This window comes from Bos mutus, chromosome 11, assembly GCF_027580195.1.
Source record: "Bos mutus isolate GX-2022 chromosome 11, NWIPB_WYAK_1.1, whole genome shotgun sequence".
In the NCBI taxonomy this organism is placed as follows: Eukaryota; Metazoa; Chordata; class Mammalia; order Artiodactyla; family Bovidae; genus Bos; species Bos mutus.
This window is the reverse complement of record NC_091627.1, coordinates 81,781,767-81,795,945: the sequence shown is the minus strand read 5'-3', so window position 1 is coordinate 81,795,945 and position 14,179 is coordinate 81,781,767.

Sequence of the window (14,179 nt, the reverse complement as noted above, 5' to 3'; positions counted from 1 at the left end):
TAGCTCAGAGGACAAAAATTCAAGAAATATGGGAAACAGAACCTGAGTGCTCATGGATTATGCCACATCCATATAGAACTAAATGTTATTCAACCATCATAGCTGACACTGTTGTAACATTTTAGAGCTTTCCACCAATTCTTTCAACCATCCTACATTCGATCACCATTTTCCAGGTGAGTAAACTTACAGATGAAAAGCGAGGTCACCCTAATAGTACCAAGTGACTGAACCAAGATTTGAAGGCAGGTCCTCCTGCCTCAGAGTCCCTGGGATAGCTCTGCAGCTGGGCACTATAGGAGATGCTTACTACTGAAGAGTAATATAGTGATTATTAATAACAAGAGAGTGAAATGGGCTAAGCTTCTGATAGGAAGGATTTGAGACCAGTATATCGAAAAATCACAGAAAGCAGTTAGGCTTTGGGACGGTCGACTCTCGGCTCTGAACAATCACATGACAGGGACCCCTCCCTGGCACAAGACCCCTCCTGCCACCCCTACAACTGGAGTGGGGGCCAAGCTTCCAGGCCACCCCACAGCACCTCCCGCCAGCGCCTCTCTGCACTGCCTGCCCGCCTTGGCGCCCGAGTCCTCAGTCCCTGAGGTTCCATTTTAAACCTATTTGTGTGGAGACGCTGCTCCCTTATTTTCCAACCTCTGAGCAATTTCTGTTTCACTGAAAAAGAAGCACAGCAGCTTGTTTCTTCACTGGTCAAGTGCTTCTTCCCTTAATCTCCGGCCTCTCCTCTCCCTCAGCAATGTAAACACGCAGTCCTGAAAGCAAATTTCCCTAGGGAGTCACCCAGGGACAGGTGAATATGCGTAGCCACCGGTGCTGACGACTGTGTCAGCAGGATGACGCACGTGCACTTTGCCAGATCTCACTGAGGGAGCTGGAGACAGAGTGCTAGAAGGGGACTTAGGAAAAATAACTATAATAAAAAGCAAAAGCCCACATGCCTAGTCATCCGTTTCATTCCTGGTATTCTGTAGCTACCAAGCCAGAGTGCGCCCTAGGCAAGGTCAAGGGGTACTCGAGCCCACCCCTCCACAGTGATGCCCGTTCAGCCAGCACGGGGTTGGGCTGACGTGGTGACCTGGTGGAAGCAGGGAAGCCGCATTCTCTTAGCGCATCAGCCATAGAACTTTCTCAATTAACACAACTGTGTAAGTTATGTCCAGGCAGGGCAGGGCCTCTTCCTTCTGCAGACTTTCAGTCTCTGCAATAAAAATATTGTGCTGCTGACACAAAGAGGGAGCAGGTCTGCACCCAGCAAGCTTGTGTGGGACTCGGATCCACAGGCGCATATCAGGTGTACGTACAAACCTCCTCGTACAAAGAACTCGACTGGGCCCAGCGGGAACCTGGTGACGAGAAAGATACAGGCCCTGCCCTCACGGAGCATGGATCCTGGGAAGCCAATCTGGGAAGTTTACCATCTGTATGCTTCCATTAATAACCCTACTGAAGTGACAATAAAGAACAGACTAGCAGTTGCCAGGGGACTGCGAGGGGGAGATGTCACCTAGAGGGGCGGCACGGGGGCCCTCTGATGATGAATAGGCTCCATCTCGGTTGTGGGGGTGATGAACCTACACGTAGCACTAAGTCGCACTGGGGGAAGCCAATTCAGACCTGTAGTCGGCACGACTGCTGTGCAAGCGAACCCTTCCTGGACTTAACAACATGATGCACTATATATGATGTCACCATTGGGGGGAAGCTAAGGGAAGGGTTCCCTGGACTCTACACTTTCTCTAAGTCTAAGTTTTCCTGAAGTAATGATATAGAAACTCCCTTCTCTTTATGCTTTTGAAGGAACTATGGAAACAAAAATGGGCTTTAATACAACACAGATTTTTTTTAATAAAATTTCTATCCTGGTGCACCTGAGGTATTCCACCTGTGATCGCATAAAACACTGCCGATGTGGAACACGCTCTCTGCAGCTTTCCCCACCTCTGCTCGGCCCCCACAGGGCCTGGGGGAGCCCCTGGAAAGGGGGAGCTCACTGGTCAGAGGGTGTGCCTGGGAGCACGGAGGCTTTACCTGCTCGTGGCTGAGAAACAGTCAGTGCATCATCCTGCCGCTAGCAGTCCTCCCCGTCCCCGGGCCTTCACTGCTCCTGGGTCCACTCTGGCTTCCCTTCTGCCTGGTTTGAGTGTCGCTGATGCTCACTTCCTTTCTTGGAAATGCTTGCATGGCAAGTCCCCCACGGCTGCCTTCCCTCAGGTGGTTGGGCTGAATCACCTTCCCTTACTCAATAAAATGACAAGAAAAAAGAATTCTACTATTTATGGGTCTCCAGTGAAACTGCTGCAAAATTGAGATTATGTGACCAGGCTTTCTCCTTGGAGAGTGATGGCCCCATGGTTTCATTGGCAAAATCCGTTTTCATGTGGCCTACTGTTTGCTGCCCATGAATATCTCCGCACCGGAATCATTAGCAGGAGCGTTTGCCAGGCTTTGACATTTCCATTTAGAAGATGAATTAATTCTGAGCTGAGCCACAAGTCCCTTCTCTCTTGGTAGAACGTGTTAAGATTCACGGTCTCAGAGGCCCCCAGAGCACCAGTGAGATCTCACAGCAGTCCCACCTGATGGTGGGCACGGAAGGAATCTGACATAAAAAACTCAAGGCTGCAGGGAAGGGGCATTTTTCATTGTGAGTTTGGGTAAGTTTGGGCCCCTCCTCCTTGGTCTCTGTGCAAAAGAAAGAGTAAGGGTTTACCCTCCAGGAACACCTGATCCTCAGGGCAGAGACCTCCCGGGGAGCTCATGGGCTCCGCCCCCACTGCCCCGTGTAGGCCCAGCATCCTAGAGGCTTGAGAAAAGCAGGGGAACTGTTCTCACCTCAGGGCGCAGGGAAGGTAGCCCCTCCGGGTCAAGGGTGACCGGCTGGGGCTCCGTCACAATAAACAATGTTTGCACTGGAAGTGATGAGCAGGTGACAGATTGTGTGGACAGCTAGGAGAGCCTGCAGATGGCTCCACTAATAACGCCATTCACAGCCGCCCAGGCTCAAGTGGTTTCTATGGAAAACCCTCACACTGAAACAGAAGGAAGTTCTTTTAAATTACAGTAGTTGATAACTTTTTTGATCAAACATGGTCAAATGTGAACAGCAGGATTTGCTGGGAGGGCACCCTGGAAGCCAGACTGGCCATCTGCAGCGCTGGGAGCTATGACCCAGGCACAGGCCATCTCAGCTACGCCCTGCATGCAAGGATCTTCGCTCTCCCCTCTTCTCACTCAGCGTTAGGGTTTGTCCTATGCGCCGGGGACGCACTCCAGTGACCATGGGAGGACGAGGAGGGCGGCCTCTGGCTCACTCTGCAGAGCCAGCCCCAGGCTTGACTCTGGGCGTGTGAGTGACACTGGTCATCCTCTTTCTGGAAAACGCAAACCTCTCCTGCCAGGCACCACAGACTCCAGGTTTCTTTGCTTCTTCCCTCTGTCCACTTTTCCTCCTTCCTTATTTCCCCTTCCTCCCATCTTCCTTCTGAAGGGCACCAGAATATGCCAGCCCCAAATTTGCCACTTTGGGAGGTTGACTGTTCTGAGCTGTCGGCATCTGAAAAACAGCCAATCCAATGAGAGGCTTTCTCTGAACGCTCCCATCTGCCTAAAGACAGATGCTCCGAAAGGAACTCAGTTGTTATAGATCCCTCCCGGGAGCTTCATCAACCAGGGGAGGCTGACTCTCATCACAGAGGAGGCTGAGCCCACCCCACACCCAGACACACTTGTCACAAACCATCACATTCCCAATCACCCTTCTAAGGGCCTCGCAACGTCCCTAAAAATCACTCTCCCTCAGAAGGTCTACCCCCCCGCCCCCGTCTTCCCTACTAAGACGGTGCTGAAGCCTGAATTCTAAGCCCCTTCGGGGAGCTGCTTGTTTTTCTCTGAGTAGCTCCCATGTACACGGAGGTCTACATGTTCATAAACTTCCATTCCTCTCTATTTTCAAGACAGATTAAAAAAATTTTTTTTCTTCTAGTATAAGGTATCTATTACTTTGAAATAAGATACACATGGGTTTATGAAGCTGGATGTGTGGCCACAATCCAGCTTTATTCTGGGCACGCCTGACACCGAATGTAAGCAAGAACTTTGAATCGGGTGTGCTCCTCATGGGGGGGGGTGGTGCAGGGGATTTTTCTTTTAATTCTTATTAGCGTATAGTTTGGAGAAGGCAATGGCACCCCACTCCAGTACTCTTGCCTGGAAAATCCCATGGACAGAGGAGACTGGTAGGCTACAGTCCATGGGGTCATGAAGAGTCAGACACGACTGAGTGACTTCACTTGCCCTTTTCACTTTCATGCATTGGAGAAGGAAATGGCAACTCACTCCAGTGTTCTTGCCTGGAGAATCCCAGGGACGGCGGAGCCTGGTGGGCTGCTGTCTACGGGGTCGCACAGAGTCGGACACGACTGACGCGACTTAGCAGCAGCAGCAGCGTATAGTTACTTCCGTCTGCCTCTTATTAATCTGTCTTTCAATACAGACGTCTCAGCCATGGGCTCTGAGGAATGGAAGGCAAACTCTTTTTCCTCCCCTGCACTTCCATCTTCCTTCCTAAGTTTTTAAAGATTTTATTTTTAGGTATAACTTACAGCAAAGTGCAGAAGTCTCAGTAAATCTGCATGTATCTGCCTACATGTGTACAGGCTCGCCCAAATGAAGAGCTGCCCTGTTTTGGGGACACAAGCCTCCCTGGGAAGCCTCCTCCTGTCAGTACTCCCTGACGGGGGTCGGCTCTGTTCCGACCTCTGTCACCACCGAGTGGTTCTGCCCAGCTTTGATTTTCATCTAATGCAGTTACATCACGGGCTACACTCTCTTTTGTGTCCGCTTCTGTCACGCAACATGACGTCTGCATTCCTTCTGATCTTAGACCCTAGGGGCCATCACAAGCTCTTGTCTTCTCCACTGCTCCTGTATACTGGTATTTTCCCCATTCTATTTCCTCACCTTCATACACTCCCTAACAATGTAGCAGACACCAGGCTTCCACCAGCCCTATATCCTGTACCCTCTCGAAATTCCTACCTCTAGTCCAAACCCTGGGCTTATCTCCAGACTCCACTGCAGACTCAAATTCTTTGCGTAGAGGGCTCACAGGCAATCCATTTTTCCCAACAACACATGCCCTGCCCTGCTGACCCCCAGTCCTGCACCTCCACTCACACAGGAGCCAGGCTGAGCCATCCCGGGAGCGCCCAGAAGCCTGCCTCACCCTGACCTCTAATTGTTAGGTGCATTCACCGTTGCCTTCTTATCCCAGGGATTTGCCTTCAAATCCCTGGGCTTTGCACCTCTCTCTCCATGCCCACTGCCGCTGGTCCCCAGGCCCCCATCATCTCTCAGCTGAACTCTCACAGTCCAACGCCGCAAGTCTTTTTCCCCCTCCAGTGTGCCCTCCACATCAACACCATGGATTCAAAAGCAGCAGCAGAACACTGGATTCTGTGGCCATTCCCCCCACACACACCCCGAGTGCCCGCCCACCAGAGCCCAGCCCTCTGGCGGCCCCTGGCCTAAGCCTCCCTCTCCCGCCCCTCTCACACTTCAGCAGGTGCTCTTCCCTCAGGCCAAATGCCCCTCCCTGCTGTGCGCAGCAGGGAACCCCAACGCATCCCTATGCAGTTTACACAGTGCCCCCTCTGAGGGCATCCCTGCTGCTCCTCATTCCTGGGCCCCAGCCCTGACCTGGACGCTTCTGTTGCACTTTGGTTGGGCCCATCCTTCTCTGAGCTTGGGGACCAGCGACAGCATCACCTCCATCTGGCCTCTACTGCCCAGCAGAGCCCAGCACGCAGCGATTCCAGAATGAACAGTGTGTGCCATAAGGCTTCCTGATGGTGAAGGTAGGCCAGGGCCCCAGTCTGCTAGGGAGACAGGGCGCCAATCCTCAGGTAACCTCAGATCTGCTCACAGAAAAGCCCTGCAGGAAATGACAACAGGGCACCTGATGGCCCATTAAGGGAATGCCAGAAAACTCGTGGGGAGCCAGAGACAGCCCAGGGAGCCGGGCCAACTCCGGGAAAGACAAGAGCCAACAAGACTTCAAGCCCCAGCTCAGAAGTAAACGGGCTGCCTGGCACCACTAGGAAATCCCAAGCCTGAGCCCTCCTGGGTCTGAGGCACGATCGTTTTCACAAGTAGAGTCAGGCTGTCCCTTCTGTTTTTAACGGCATCTGGGCCAGATCCCAGACCACAGTGAGCTTCTTCTAAGCCCGGAACACAGTATGAGCTCAGGAAAGACCAGCAAGTACCCACCCCTCAACACTCCCACTCCCAAGACATTCAAATAAGGGGTACAGTCAGCATTTCTGACCTCTGTCCAGAGGTGAGGCTAAAGGAAGCAGACGTCCCCACCCCGCCTCCTGAGTTCTGAGGGCCTAGAGTGATCCACCTGGAGGAATCCTGGCTTACAGATCCTCGGTCGTAACACCTCTCATCCACAGTCATGCAGGAAAATAAACAGAAAAGATATGCTGGGTGACAAGGTACAGGAAGTCCCGGAGCAGGCGTGCAGAGCTTCTGTCTCACTCCCTGCTCCAGGCGTGCCGGCTCCTCCAGGACACTGAGCCTGCAGACAGGCCGGATGAGGACTCTGACCATCACTCAGCGGGAATGGAGCCCCCACACCCAAAGCATAAATGCTCAGGGAGAGTGAGGCCACAGAATGACAGACAGCAGGGATCTCCCAAATCAAAAGGCCCTCCTGGGAAGACCAGGCCTCACCTCAGCTGCCGGAGGCCTGCCCCTGCCCAAGCTTATGACTTGAACTAGCCCTTCACTTTCCTTCCCATGGTCACGGGACATGTTTTTGCAAATTATACACCTCAGTTCAAGCCCCAGCTGCAAGTAGCCTTCCGGCAGTCTACATCCCCCGGTGCAATTCCTTCTGATGCTCAGTAAACAGGACCCAAATAAGGGAGGGATGATCAGACACACGAAGTTATGAACCGATTTTCCGAATGGCCGTTTATTCAAGGACATAACTCCAGAGGAGAAGAGGGAACAGACACCCCAAGTATAAACAACAGCTCTTCTGTGTGACTCTAACTAGAATGACAACTAATTAAAAGCAATTTAATGTTGGTTCATGAAAGGTTAATGGAATTCATGTTTTGGAGATGCTGAATTCAACACAGACTTAGCCAGAAACACAAATCTAACCTTTATTCTCTTTAATTATTCGGTCAGAATAATTTCCTGAGAGTGGGTTTAGTCTCTGGATGGCTTTAATTAAACATCATTGAACTTTGAAGTTGACATCAACTCATCCAGCTGCAACTCAATTTTCAAATTAATCTGCTGTCTAACACAAGGTTTTGTGGCCCAGACAGAGGAGTTGGAAGATGAGCCTGGAGCAGAAGATGGGCTTGGAGCCTGACAAGGACCCCATGGACTATACAGTCCATGGAATTCTCCAGGCCAGAATACTGGAGTGGGTAGCCTTTCCCTTCTCCAGGGGATCTTTCCAACCCCAGAGATCGAACCAGGTCTCCTGCAATGCAGGTGGATTCTTTATCAGCTGAGTCACAAGGGAAGCCCAAGAATACTGGAATGGGTAGCCTATCCCTTCTCCAACAGATCTTCCTGACCCAGGAATTGAACTGGGGTCTCCTGCATTGCAGGGGGAATTCTTTACCAACTGAGCTATCAGGGAAGCCCAGTGGAGCCTGACAGGTATTAACCAATTCTGGAGGATCTTACATCTTTCCCCCACTCTCTCCAGTGGAAAGACATTTCCATAACTCATGTCAGGACATCCCTAAGGAGAGGGGCCTGGACTGAGCTGCACAACCAAGCTGCCTCTCTCTTGGCACTTCCCACAGTCCTGAGCTGTATAAGCCTGGTACAGCCACACCCTGAAGTGGCCTCTGGGGCCAGCAGTGCCCTACCCAAGCACCTCCACTCCACCCTTGCCTGCCTGCCACCTGCCTCCATCTCCCCCTCTCCTTCAGAGTGCAGGAATGTGTGAAGAGCCACAGCATGGCCTTCCTGCCTGGCAAGGTACCCACAGGAAACACTCCTATTTCTGAGCTGACTTCTTTCCAGCACTCCACCCAGCTCTCCTTTTCTGAGAACCCCGGTCCCTAATTTTGTCAGCTGAAGTTCGCAGCCGTATCAAGGCCCTTTTGCACTAAGCTCCTGCTTCTTTTCCTTGCTAACTTAAGAGGCAACCCCACCATTTCCTACAGCCTGGGGCAGTTCAGCTGACTTCCTCAGGAATGATCTTTGGAATAGCAGAGCACTCCAATCAGGCTAGTACATGTGGGACAGTGTGAAGGACCTGTGCTTAGGCCACGAGGTACAGCCATGTGACCATGACAAAGCTGAGTTTCATGGACAAGGTCAGGGCATGACGTCCTAGGAGGGTTGTGACAGAACTGGAGGGAAAAAAAAATTATCTAAAGAGTGCGTTTGCAGTCACCCTGCTTGCCCATTACTATTTTGCAGCAGCCTCCTTAGAAATCAGATTCCGGGCCCTGAGCAAACAGCATCCAGTCTCCATTAGCCATCCCAACAGCTCCTGCAGCAGAACAGCACCCCTCGCGCCCTGGAGCCACGCAAAGGTCAGGATTCTTAATCCAAATTTATACAAGTGTAACTGATCCCCCAGCAGGCGGCTGAACCACCCCAGTGTCTCTCTCCGTGTAATGAGGGTCAGGGTCAGCTGATACCCCCTCATCCATATGGGGCTGACCCCCTAAGCCAAGGAGTAACCTGGGTCTTGGAATGGAAGTGACAGCCAGGCTTGTGCAGCTACACCCAGCCAGGGGCAACCTATCCTCCCAGATGAGGACAGCTGAGGGGTAACAGTGGAATTCCTCCCTAAGAGGGAATTTCTTTATCTTTTATTTTGTATCGAGAGACAGCTGATTACCCATGTTGTGACAGTTTCAGGTACATGTATCCATTCTCCCCCAGGCTCTAACAGGGATTTCCTGACTATACGGTTTACCAGTCCTAAGAGACAGAGACAGAATCTGAAAGGACCTACAAGTAATTCTTAAATCAGTCTCCCTAAATCTAATCGCAGCACCTGCTTGCAAAGGCAAAAGCACTGGATCCATCTTGGGGTGCCTGGCTTCTGCACACTCGTCAACCACCTGGAAGAAGCAGAGCGCAGTGGAACCTCTTAATGAGCGGCCACGGGTCAGAGGCAGCTCTGGGTGACCGATGACGACACCCGGTGAGCCTGACAAGAGGGGCACTAGGGACGGGCCCCCCCTCTCAATCCTGACACGGGCAGTCTTTGGTGCTAAAGAGCGTGTGCTCCAATCCAGGATATGTGCAGTCAAAATCTCAAACAAATGTATTACTGGAACCAAACAGTATCGGAATTTCTAAGCAGTCAACCGTTACTGTCCCTGGATAACCTCTAGCTGCTGCATATCATCAGATCAGAAAGTAAAAGGTCTGCATAGTTCACAGCCACAAAAAAAGTTCAAAAGCAGCCCTGGGTATCAGAAACCTCAACACCTGACAAGGTCGAGAAGCCTGCCCAGGGTCACACACATGAAGGAGAGAAAAAGTATATAAATCCAAGAAAGCCAGCCAGTGTTATAAAAGCCAATTCCATCCTCAGTAGGCCTCTGACAGCTTCACAGCGGAGTCACCATGGATGAGGGGCCGGGAAGGAGAGGAAGGCCGAGTGGACCTGGAAAGGGACCCTGGCCGACACAGAAAACAGAGGAGGCACAAATGGGCACATCACTGAAAGAAGCAGCAGCTAGTCGCCACTTAAACCTTTCCTGCTCATCTACCCTGAAACAATTTTGAAAATCTGAATTCCCCTTTGTATTATGTAAGCTTAATGCTTAACATCTCAAGTTTTCCATTATAAGTTTAAACAGTTGCAAAGAATACAGTTTCTGGTGCATTTAAATAACAGCTTAAACTATTAAGTCACTCTTATAAATGTAGCCAGTGGACTGTAAATACCATCGCAACTAGACACCTACCTTCATCCAGTTAAAAATACAAATGTTGGGCTTCTCTGGTGGTCCAGTGGTTAAGAATCTGCCTTGCAATGCAAGGGACACCGGTTTGATCCCTGGTCCAGGAAGCACCCCATGCCACAGGGCAACTGAGCCCCTGTGCCGCCACAACTACTGAAGCGCTCGATCCCTGGAGGCCGTGCTCTGCAACAAGAGAAGCCATGGCGACGAGAAGCCCGCTCACGGCAACTGGAGAAAGCCCACACACAGCAATGAAGACCAAGCACAGCCAAAAATAATAAATAAATAATGTTTAAAAATACAAAATCCCTATTTAAGTCAGAAATTTCTCGAATTTGTAGCTCCATCACTCTACTCCATCTAGAATTCTACCCCCAAATTTTAGCCTTTGCTATGCTAAGTTGCTTTGGTCGTGTCCAACTCTTCACAACCCCATGGTCTAAAGCCTTCCAGGATCCTCTGTCCGTGGAATTCTGCAGGCAAGAATTCCAGGCATGGAATTCTGCCACGCCCTCCTCCAGGGGATTTTCCCAAGCTAGGGATTGAACCCCCTTCTGTCTCCTGCACTGGTAGACGGGTTCTTTACCACCAGGTGCCACCTGGGAAGACTAATGTAACGTATTTTCAGGCTTGAAAGTCTCTTATTGACTATACTTACAATTCCCTATAAAATACTAAATTTCCTGTTTTTCATTTTTACATATATTAAGCCCTGAGAAACCTTGTTCTCACAAGTAGATGGTGATGGAAGTTTGGTAATAGCAACATCTCTGAATTCCGTGAACTCCTGAGTGATACACCAAAATCATGCAGTCATCTATTATCAAAATTATTTTTAATGACCAACCAACAACTCAATTGGTTCCTCCTTCAATTTTATTAAAAACAGACTCAGAAAACTTGTAACCTGTAAAAGGATTTGCTCTTTTACAAAGGACTCATATTCTCAACATTAGACTCATAGTCTCAGTCATTAGACTCATATTCTCAACATTTATATTTAGAAGTATCTCCACGGCACCCTGGGGCTTCCCTGATAGCTCAGTTGGTAAAGAATCTACCTGCAATGCAGGAAACCCCAGTTCAATTCCTGAGTCGGGAAGGTTACCCTCTCCAGTATTCTTGGGCTTCCCTTATGGCTCAGCTGGTAAAGAATCCACCTGCATTGCAGGAGACCTGGCCTGGGTTCGATGCCTGGGTTGGGAAGGTAGGAAAGGCTACCCACTCCAGTATTCTGGCCTAGAGAATTCCATGGACTGTATAATCCATGGGGTCACAAAGAGTCAGACACGACTGAGTGACTCACTCACTCCACGGCACCCCAGAGAGCAGGGCAATACACCATTGTCCTGTCCAGAATGGGTAATAGTTTGCTGCCCTTTTGCAGAATGGAAATGATTATAAGGGACCTCTTATGCTAGGCATGCAACTTTAAAAGTATATGGAAGTTGACCTAAAACACTGATTCCCTTAGAACTATCCTTTCCTGGGTACCCCATGGCATCTTCCTACCCCCAGGGCTATGTGAGTTCAGACCCCTGTTGCGAACACTAACCACATAGCCTGGAAGAAGTCAGGAGTGACTGTCCCTCTGCCAAAAGCATCTCATCCAGACAACAAGGACAAGGAGGATGGTCCCCCTCTGAGTAAAGAGTCCAACCTAACCAAGGTTCAAAGCACTGGGCTCAGAAGGAATAATCCTGAGAATACAGTGAAAGGCTCAGGGCCTTCAGTTAAGACCCACGAACAGGCCACCCTGAGCTCCTTCACTGCATCTCCCCCAGTGAACTGGTACCAAACAGTGGACTGCTCGAATGGGGGACATCTGAATTTGGGGCTAGACAACCATTTCCTACCACGTGCAACAAGAAACAGAGATAAAGCTGATCCACAGAAACAAGTTAAACAGCTGCACAGCCAAGAGAATAACAGAAAAGATAACGACCATGGTCCCAAAGATAGGTCTTGTGGTCCAGATCCACTCTAGTTCTGGAAAATCCCCTTCTGCCCTGGCTGATTTTAATGAAGCTCAGGTTCTTGCAATTAGAAGTGTGGCTCAGACAAAAGTCAGCAGAGTCTGTTTCTGAGGAATTCAGTCTGATGGACCAATAATATTTACAGCATTATCACAAAGCACCTGGATATAAGCAGGCCAATGATTAGATAGTTCACACAAAAAAAGGAAATATAACTTACCTTTGTAAATGAAAAAATCTTAAATGTTTTAAATATAAGTTTTAAATTAAAGAAAGATATTCAGTATCACTAATTACAATGGAAAAACAATTTAAACCAAAGAAATTGTATCACTTACCAGATTGGTAAATATGAGAAAGTCTGATAATGCACACAGCTAACATCAGGGAGGAGGAACAGGCACCCCTGGCTGAATAGGACTGGATGTCAGCACTACCTCTTGTTGTGACAAATAGCTATCAAAGTCAGAGATGCACATTCTCTTTGCCTGAAACGTCTCACTTATAGAAACTATACTACAAATACATTCAGCAATATGTAAAATGACATGAAAAGATTGTATATTTAAGGCAACGTTTGTAAAACCAAAACATTTAAGACTAAATAGCCACCAAAAGGAAACTAGTTAAAAGTATGACATACGCATAAAATGGAATACAATGCACATGAGATAGAGAACAATTTCCAAACTATGAGTAATAAATAGGAATGTATAGTACCTACCACTATAGGTTAGGCAAAAATAAAACCGGCAGAAAAGGAAAAGGCACCAACATACATGAATAGAACATACCTGAAAGTACACAGAAGAAACTGGGGTAGAAAAAAATACCAACACAAGATAAACAGACAGTACCCTGCGTGTCAGAAAGAAGCTGCTCAAAGACTGATGGGGGCACGTCAGGGGACAGAAAAGCCAAATGTGGGCCAACGCTGAGCATCGGCATAAATAATGGCAGACTTGGTTATTACACTGAAGGAGAACATTACACTAAAACCTCTTGAAAGAGGAGCACTCCTCGTCACTGAAATACATCAACAATGACACTTAGAAAATCACAACCACCTCAGTAACACATGACTCAGTCAAGAAATCATCATGGAACACCAACCCTGGGTGTAAAACCATTGACCTTGATATTCCTGGCCTCAAATATCACCCCACAGATTACTTATCAATTAAAAAGGAGAAAGGGTATCTGTAACATCTTAATTAAGACTTTTTGCATCCCCATGGACAGAGGAGCCTGGCAGGCTACAGTCCACGGGGACTCTCTAGGCAAGAATACTGGTGTGGGTTGCCATGCCCTAGTCTAGGGGATCTTCCCAACCCGGGGATGGAAACCAGTTCTCCCACATTGCAGGCAGATTCCTTACCATCTGAGCCACCAGGGAAGCCCTGATTAAGTTAACCAACTTCAAATCTCCAATAATGGGACAAACTGGTATCAAGTACCACTTGATACAATGACATCACACCATATATGAAAAATTCCTGACAAAACTGCTCAGCCTGAATCCAATCCTGAGGAGACAGTAAGACAAATCCAAATTGAAGGATGCTATACAAAATACTGCCCTGAACTCTTCAAAGTGGTCAAGATCATGAAGGACAGTGGACTGTTCTGCATAAAAGGAGACTAAAGGGACATGATAATGAAATGTCCTCATTCGTAGGAGATCCTGCCTCAAGTATGTATGGCTGAATTACAATTCCACAGCTTTATCTTAAATGATTCAGCAAAAACCAAATATGTGTGTGCCTGTGTTTGAGAGAGTAAGAAAAAGCAAAGGGGACAATATATTGATAACTGTTCATCTAAGTGAAGATGTGCACGGACAGGTGTATACTATACCATTCTTACAGTCTTTCTGTAGTCTGAAATATTTCAAAATAGAAACTTCGAGGAAATACCAGGGAAGTTTAGACTTGTATAGACAAATAAGAGGTTCCTAGCCTGTGAGAATATTGAGTGTTTTCATAAGCTGCATTTTATCTTCAGTAAGAGGTCACTGTTCTTTGCTATGGCAAAAGACAGACCACGACTTTATAATAATAAAATTCCACCTTTTCCAGCATTAATAGAGAGCATGTGAAGTCTACCAGTTATGACAGCACAGGAAATTACTGTCTAAATGAACTGTGTGTTACACGCACATTTCAGAAGAGTCAGGCAGCTTCTTATAAGGAACCATATGGTAATCATCAACGT